Raw genomic sequence first — 8,549 nt, forward strand, 5'->3', positions numbered from 1 at the left:
CCATTTGCACTCTTACATTCCTCATTTCCCAGCCTGAACAATTCAAATAAAACTTGTGGATTTGGATTAAAAAAATAGATCTCTGGGGACGTGAGAGTATTCTGTGGTTGCTGCTCAATTTAAAGAAGTGAAAACATCTGCCTGAGGTAAACTAACAAGCCCTGTTGCACGCTTAGTACCAATACTGTGCTCTTGGGGGAATGGGCTCACCAGAAGCCTTCCAAATCAGGAGGTAATATTCGGAGAGGGCCCTCAAGCTGAAGACAGGGCATTCCACAATGCTGTGTTTCTGGTGACTGCATCTTCACTTGCATCCTTGTTTTGATTCTCATGTGGACAATATTGCTGGCATGAGGACAAAAGCTACCTTTGCAGCTCCTGGCATAATTGTTTCATTACATTTTTTATGTGTTTTGATAAATGAAGCAAGTACATGCTTCAGTTAAATTTAATATTTTAACCTGTAGATAAATATTTGACTAAGCAGTGGAAATAATAAATTACCAAGGTGGACTGGTTTCATTGCAGCTCAACACTCTGCTGGGATTAGAAAAGGAAATGACTGCATGTTTGTATCACCGCACGGACTAGGAATATATACTTACACTTAACTTCCTCTGTAACCTAACTATTCTGAGATACCTGACTTGGTTGAAAGGACTGTCTCTGTTTTGCAGGAAAGTCAGTCTCAAACAAAAACAACTTAGCTCTGTTATGGGGCTGGTAATATTGGTCTCAGAAGAGTTTAATAAGGACTGTATTACTTTGACTACATGTACTTACATATTTTTCATTTTCTGACCTGCATAATTCAATTACAGCTTGTAGAGGTGGTTTAGCAAATACTTGACTTCAGGGAATTGAGATTTAGCCCAAGTTTATTTTCATTTTTAAGGTGAAACAGTCTGGCTGAGGTAAGTTTATGAATATACTCTTTAAAAAATAGAACTCCCAAGAAATAATAATAGTGACAACTTTATTGTAGAGATATTCCACCAAAAATCAGAATAACTAAAAATGATTTTTTTAAATGTCATTGCTTTTTATTTTTTTCCTCATTAGAAACAAAAAAGATAAAACCTTGTTCTTATATGTGAAAAGTATAGTAGGCTTAACCATTTCTTGCACTGCATCTGTAGAATATGCATTTCTTCTTTATTGATTGTGGCTGGGAATAATTTCAGTGAATGAATAAATATATTGATGATACTTCTTTTGTAATTCAAATAATCTTAAGGCAGCATCACTGAATTACAGCATGTTATGATTATGTAATGATAAAACTCATCACATATTCTAAGTTATATCCACTGCTGAAAAATAAAAATACCTCTACAAAACAAGCGATTTCTCTGTATGTGTGCCTTTGACCAGCTCCTGCAGTTTTTTTGGCAAGATTTTCAGAAGTGGCTTGCCTTTGATTCTTCCTAGGGCCAAGAGAGAGTGTTTGGCCTAAGATCATCCTGGTGGTTTCATCCCACGGTAAGACTAGAACTCACAGTCTCCCAGTTTTGGGCCTGGGGCTTTAATCAATACACCAATCTGGCTCTCACAGAAAAAAAAAATCTAGGCCTTTTGATACCTGGGATTTATTAGTCACTCTGACTGAGATCCTGAGATCCAGAGATCCTGTGTGGAGATGGGATAGAGTTCCAGAAGGACAACCCATCAGTGCAGCCCTCCACTGATCTGGTCTTTATGGCAGAGTGGCAGAAGCCTCTCCTCAGTGCAAAACAAATGAAAGCCAGCTTGGACTTTACAAAAAAGCACCCGAAGGACTTTCAGACTGTGAAGGAACAAGTTTCTCTGGTCTGATGAAACCAAGATTGAACTGTTTGGCTAAAATAGATGTCATCTTCTACAGCCTGCCCATAGCTTTCTGGGAAAACAACCTCTAACCTGAATTTTCATGTTTTTCATCAAAAGTATTTTTTCCACATGGAGGGCATTGTGCCAGTATAGTTTAAATACAGGGCTTCTAGGCTATCTCAGAATGGGAATTGCATTCTGATTTCGGCAATCCTGATTGGAGTGGGCCCCAGCAGCAGCAGAAAGGCCTCAGGCTGCCCAATCCTGTTATATTAATTCATATGTGGTATTATATTGACTTGCACTAATGCCAGTGTCATATTTAAAATGTTGACAACCTCACAGGGAATGTGTGGAAATGTGGTATATACACGAATAAATGTATTATCACCTGGTTGAATATAGCACCCCATGAAAGCTCTTCAAAATCTAAGATGTTCTTTCTAGAAAATAGAGTACTATCTTTTCCTGTGTACTGTTTGGATCTTCGCTTTAATTATGGGCTCTTTATCATGGGTGCATTAGCATTCCTTATTTCGATTCTTAAATCAGCAGAAATGTGTGAGACCTTATTTGTAAAGTTGTAATCTAAGGATCAAAGGGGGCTGTTGTTTGTATATCACCCCCTTGCTCCACTGCAACCTCATGGGCTGCTTGACTCTATGGCCAGGGTGGCACTGGAGTTCTCCAGTATCAATGGTGGCCCCCGGGTGGAGGGGTTCAGTCTGCTATCCCTAGGTGTGAACTCATAGGCTGCTTGGGACTTCATGACCACCATTGATTTGATCTGTTTTCTATGGCCTATCTCTTGATATGGTTTACACTTAGATATTTTTTTAAAAAAATCTTGGAGCAATATGTTGTGATCTGGAATTGGAGTATATTACAATTAATCTGTTTGCATGGAAAATTACTCTCTGTTGGCTCTCGAGTCTCCTGAGGTTGCCTCCCAGGGGTGTCTTAATGCATGGGCCTGATGGGCACTTGCCCGTGGGCCCCACAAGCGTAGGGGCCCCATACTAATCCATGTTTGTTAACCCTTCAATGTACCTTGTATCATATAAATACAGCTACATATTTATTACATTTTACTGCATTTTTAAATTAATACTGACATGCAAATTTATATTTAATTTTATTGACCATTTACATTCCTGTGAGTAGTTGTCATAGGGGCCCCAGTACATTGCTTTGCCCAGGGCCCATAATGCTGTTAAGACAGCCCTGTTGCCTTCCACTACAGGGAGGAAGGACCCATTCAAGTGGTTGATCATAAGTGACTGATTGACTTAATGGAATTCCAGAGGGAGCTTGGGATTGTACCAGGCATTCCGATACACAATTCAACTGAGTTGTTAGTTACCACTTGGAATAAGAGGTTAGGAGATTAGGAGATTATTTTCGATCAGATTGGGCCTATGTACATATATTCCAGAGAGACACTTGGTTTTCAGAGGAGCTCCAGAAGATAAAGTGGTACAAGAGATGCCTAGAGTATTCTTGGAGGGTAACAACTGAACAGAGATAAAATCCTCTTTCCAAAATGTTGTTATGCATATTTCTGCAGAGCTCTCCTTTCTCCCCATTCCTGTTTAACATCAATGTGAAGCCACGGGAGATCTGTTGACATGGGTCATGGTATAATCTATAACTTCTATACATCTCTGTCCAAGGCTGACTATGTATCACCATCAATATTGTTTTCTGAAATTTGGAAACTATTTTCTATCAATATTTTCTAACCCTGAATTTTATTTTGAGCAAATTTATGAAAAATGATCCAGAATTTTATTTTCCTCATGTCTCCAAGTTCAATATTTTTATTTCTGGAAGAAACATTAAGTGATGTAAAATAAAATAAAATAAAATAAAATAAATAATAAGTAAAATAAAACATTACTTATTGGGAAAGTGTTGGGGATGGGGGAGTTGAAATATCCACCTATAGTTGACATTGCAGTGGTTTATTTATTTATTTATTAAACCTACAGTATGTGCCATTAATGTTGCCTAAAGTTGACTCTAGGTGGTTTACAATCAATAAAAGCAACAGGATAAAACATTCAAACATTTTAAAAATAAATATGAACACTAAAATTGATTTAGGAATTAACAAAGATGGCAAGGAAGGGAGCCAAATGCACACGAAGAGAAGATGAGCTTTTACCTCAGTCCAATAACCATCTCCAGTATGACATGCCCCCTTTGGGACCCCAGGCCAAATGGCATAGCCATGTTTTCAGGCTCTTTTGGAAGATCAAAAGGGTGGGTGTGGATTTCAACCCAGCGGGGCATGATGTTTCAGAGGGTGGGAGCCATGGCAAAGTCAATAAGACATTCTAAGCCTTTTCTTCACAGGTGAGAGAAAAGTTGCTTAAAAGTGTCCAACATGCACTATAATCTTCCTGCCCAATCTTTAATATTTGTCTGTGGCAGTTCCAGATTATATTAACCTTTGAATATTCTTTTTTTAAAAAACAAGAGCGTTATTGCAGTATGACCAGAAAGATGTTTCAGATATTTTCCTATTATATCCTGCTTCCATGCTGTTCAGGTTCAAAGTGCATCCATTTATACAATCACTTTAGCTTGCCCTTATACCAGTGATTAAAAATCAGGTTTTAATTTCAGAGCAGAAGTTCTTCCTACCTGTGTTAATATGAAGTCATATTACTATGTATCTCCTGGGATAAATTCATCGCTGGCATAAATGAGTGCACCTCTGTTGACTTCAGATAGATAAGCCAGGATGCCATCTGACTTTCCAGGGATAGCATTAAAACACACATGTGAACTTTTGCTATTTTAGCCATAAATCAGGTCATCTGCTTAATCGTCTTTTTGTCCTTAGTGGCAGCTGGCTGCATTGATTAGCACAATGGACAGGAGAAAAACAGCATTTCACAGGCTGATGCAGCTGGACTTTCAATGACATTTTTTTTTTCTAGGAATCCATTAGTTGGGATTCATTTGTTAATATATCCTTTGCCAATTCTTGTGAATGTGTGAGAATAAAGATGCTGTTGAAAATACAACATGGAGAAAAAAGCATACATACTTAATGTCAGACATTTGCCATTTCCTCCAAAGGTCTTTTGTCACACCTCATAAAATCTTGAACTTTTGTTTTATTTTGAAAGACCTTGAGGGAACACACAATTCTGAAACATCTCTAATTTGTTGTAGTAGTGCTTGGGGATAGCTGCTCAGCAATGAAACATCTCTCTCCAGACTAATGTAGGACCTATCCACATTTCCTTAGTGTAGCAAATATAGTCTCTTAACATATACTGAATAAGTCCATCCTGTTGTATATGTGTGTCAAGTTCCATGCAGGAGAATAGATGGACCAAATCACATCATTCCTCAATAAATTATGAAACATTTATTAGTGGGTTATTACTCTCATAGAGGACAAACATTTAATAATTCACTGGACAACATTTGGACTTTCTGAATACTTTGGGGTGTATCTTATAAGTTTTGGCTGCTAATCACAAACAACCTGTAATTTAAACTGTCACATATCATTTTATTTTTACACAATAGCAATGTACACCCTTCAGTACATTGGCTACACATGAAAGAAACATGTGAAAACATGAAACTGTTGTTGAAGCACATCCTGTACACCAAGTACAACTGGAATATGTGGAGAATTAAAAGTAGTGGCTCTGCTTTTGAAAAGTAGCTCAGCTATGCCAAGTACTGTTGTTGCATATGTGAATAGGACAACCATGCAAGACAGTCACATTACATTAAAAAGAAATTTGGTTCCAGGACAGAAAAACGTGGCACATGAACTACTTGTTGAAATGCCGAAGATATTTTTCCTCTACTTCACATAATATTCAGACTGATGAAAAATGTTGTGAAAGCAATGGACAAGGAAGGTGAAGGTTTTCATTATTTAAGACAGATGATTCCAAGGATAACCAAAGCCAAGATTAAGAAAGGCATATTTGTTGGTCCAAAGATCAGGTACATCATCAATGACAAGTGGTTTAAAGATCTGTTAGTGGGGCCAGAGAAAATTGCCTGGAAAACATTCAAGGATATCATTGAGATTTTTCTTGGCAACTACAGAGCACCAAACTACATTCCAGCTGGTTGGCAAAATACTTACAGCATACAAGACCATGAAACACATGTCACTGAATATTCACTTTCTGCATTCACGCTTGAACGTTTGGTCTGAAAATCTAGGTATAGTCATTGATGCCCAATGAGTTAACCTGTTAAGTCATTCATAATAATGCAATGTTATTTCTCCACATGCCAAAGAGGAAGGAGTCTCATCAGTTTCCATTTAAGTACAAACTTCTAGGAGCTATTTGTCAGTTTATCCATGAATTGTTAACAGAAAAATAAAATTTAACAAGAAGGACAGGTAAATAATACATAGAAAAAGAAACGAGGGAAACTTCAGTTCCTAGATATCATGTTATCCTGGACAGGAGGTGAGAGGAACTATATTGAGTTGTCTTTGTGCATTGCAGTGAATATAACATATAACAATTAAATAAATAGACAAAATAACAACTAAAACTATACCCTTTTGCCCCATCAATTTATATAAATAACTTAAAGTCTATTCTGATTTGTAGGATTGGCTTGTGTAACCCAATATGATATGTGATATTGGAGCTTCTTATTTTAGAGAAAAGAGAATTAAAAGTAGATGTGATAGAGATGGATAAAATTGTCCATGGTGTAGTGAATGATCGATGTGTAGATAGAGTGAAATTTTTCTTCTTTAAAAATGTTAAAAGTCCTAGGTTGGTCAAGGAAGCAAAATTAGGGGAAATTCAGAACAGATAAAAAGCAGCACTTAAACTAAGGCATTTGAAAGTGATTGCTTTTAAAAGGGAATGGGATCAGGGATAAGACTCTCACTGACTACTTAGTCATGGTGGGTAATAAATCATTCTTATATTGGGGTAGCAGATTGTCTCTTAATATTGCTTGGTGGAGAACATGAGCAGAAGCATGGGGTGATGCCCTTGTCTTGTTTAGTGGCATTCTGTTGGCTACAACAAGTGCAGAATACTGCACTAAATGGGTATTTAGTCTGATCTAGCATAGATTTTACCCCTCCCCTTATGCAATGGTGCAAAGTTGCAATGGTTCAGTTGAAACTGATATTCACTTGATAGTGAATGGAATACTGCGAATGCCACTACAATTCGTGCAGTCTCTGTCTGAATATGTGCTCAAGAAGAAGAATTGAAAAGCAATAGCATTCACAGAAGTTCAATAACCAAGAGCTGGCCTCTTTTGTTATAATCAGTCACTTAAGGATACAAAATTCTAAAAGTGACTAATGGGCAATTCTCTCACTGAATTAGGAGCAGGACATTCAATATTCCTTTGAGGAATCATTTTAATCTGTTGGGGGAAGGGGATGTCAATTTAAAGGTCAAGTACTTAAAAAAAAAAGAGAGATGATTATTTCGTATTTCATGCATAGAACAAAAGCACAGCAGAATTCATTGTGTGTCAGCTCCTTTTGTGTTTAGTACATACGCAGAGAAATAGATAGCTTAATTATATAATTATCTGTCTTGGGGGTGATATTGGCCCAGGAATTGAAACAGTCAAATGGGTGCTTTATTGTTGTTGTGATCCTCCTTAATTGGTTACTGTAATGTCTGTGAGTTCCAAGATGACTTTAAGTGGAAAAAAAACCCAGAGTTCTTTTTAAACAAGGTTTTAAAAATGAGAACTGTACTATAGACATTCCATTATCAAAATTCTTGAAACACTATCTATTGTTATCCAATGAATGGAAGAATACCAGGGATTGACTGGGAAGTTCACACACACACACACACGCACGCACTCACGCACACAGACACATACACAAAATTCAGAAGAAAGAGTTGATGGCAAGCTATTTATATATCATTATGAGAAAGCTGCATGGCTATTGTTTATTAAATCACTAGGAATTGAGCTTGAATCAAAGGTGACTTTATCTTCATGGTACAGCAACACCTCTGTGAGAAATAATAAATCAAATAATTAAAATAGCACTAACTAATCAGAGTTTCGATGTACTGTATGTAGAAGACTTCCAGTTGCATCTCTGCATGAACATCTGTTTTGACTTTATTTCTTAATTTGGTATTGTCTCTGGACCTTTCAGTCATTTTCCATACAGGGATGTTGTAATGATGAGGCAGTCGAGTTGTTTGATCATGAACAACTGAATCATGATGAACTTTATTGGAGTATAGTCTTGCATTTATATACATTTTTAGTTATCCTCCATCATTGTTTAACTTTGGTTACTGCTTAAGTTTCGTTACTGTTTAGTACAGTAATCCATACAATTAATTATCTCTAGTTAAAGTCTAACATATGTTTACTTCCCCTCTCTAATCCTCCTTTATCCATAGATTAGTGACTTTGTTTGCCTGAGTTGTATTTGCTTGGAAACATTCTTTATCTGAGGTTTGCCATCCGAGATTGGAACATTCCTGCAATTACAACTCTACACAGGGGCAGAATGATTATCTTTCTTTGAAGGAGGCTATGTATTGCAATCTATGAATTTGGGAGTACCTCCAAGATATGTGCCAAAAAGTTGACATGGTTGAGAACCTGCCAAAGAAATTGTCCTTGCAGATGGCCCAAAGTTGATGTGAGACAATATTTTGTATTCAGCGCCTTCCATGCAAAGCACATGCTTTGCATATACAGAGGAATTCAGACTCAGTTACAGCCTTCCATGAGAC

This window comes from Pseudonaja textilis, chromosome 1 (genome assembly GCF_049901715.1).
Source record: "Pseudonaja textilis isolate UNSWEBS1 chromosome 1, rPseTex1.2, whole genome shotgun sequence".
Lineage (NCBI taxonomy): Eukaryota > Metazoa > Chordata > Lepidosauria > Squamata > Elapidae > Pseudonaja > Pseudonaja textilis.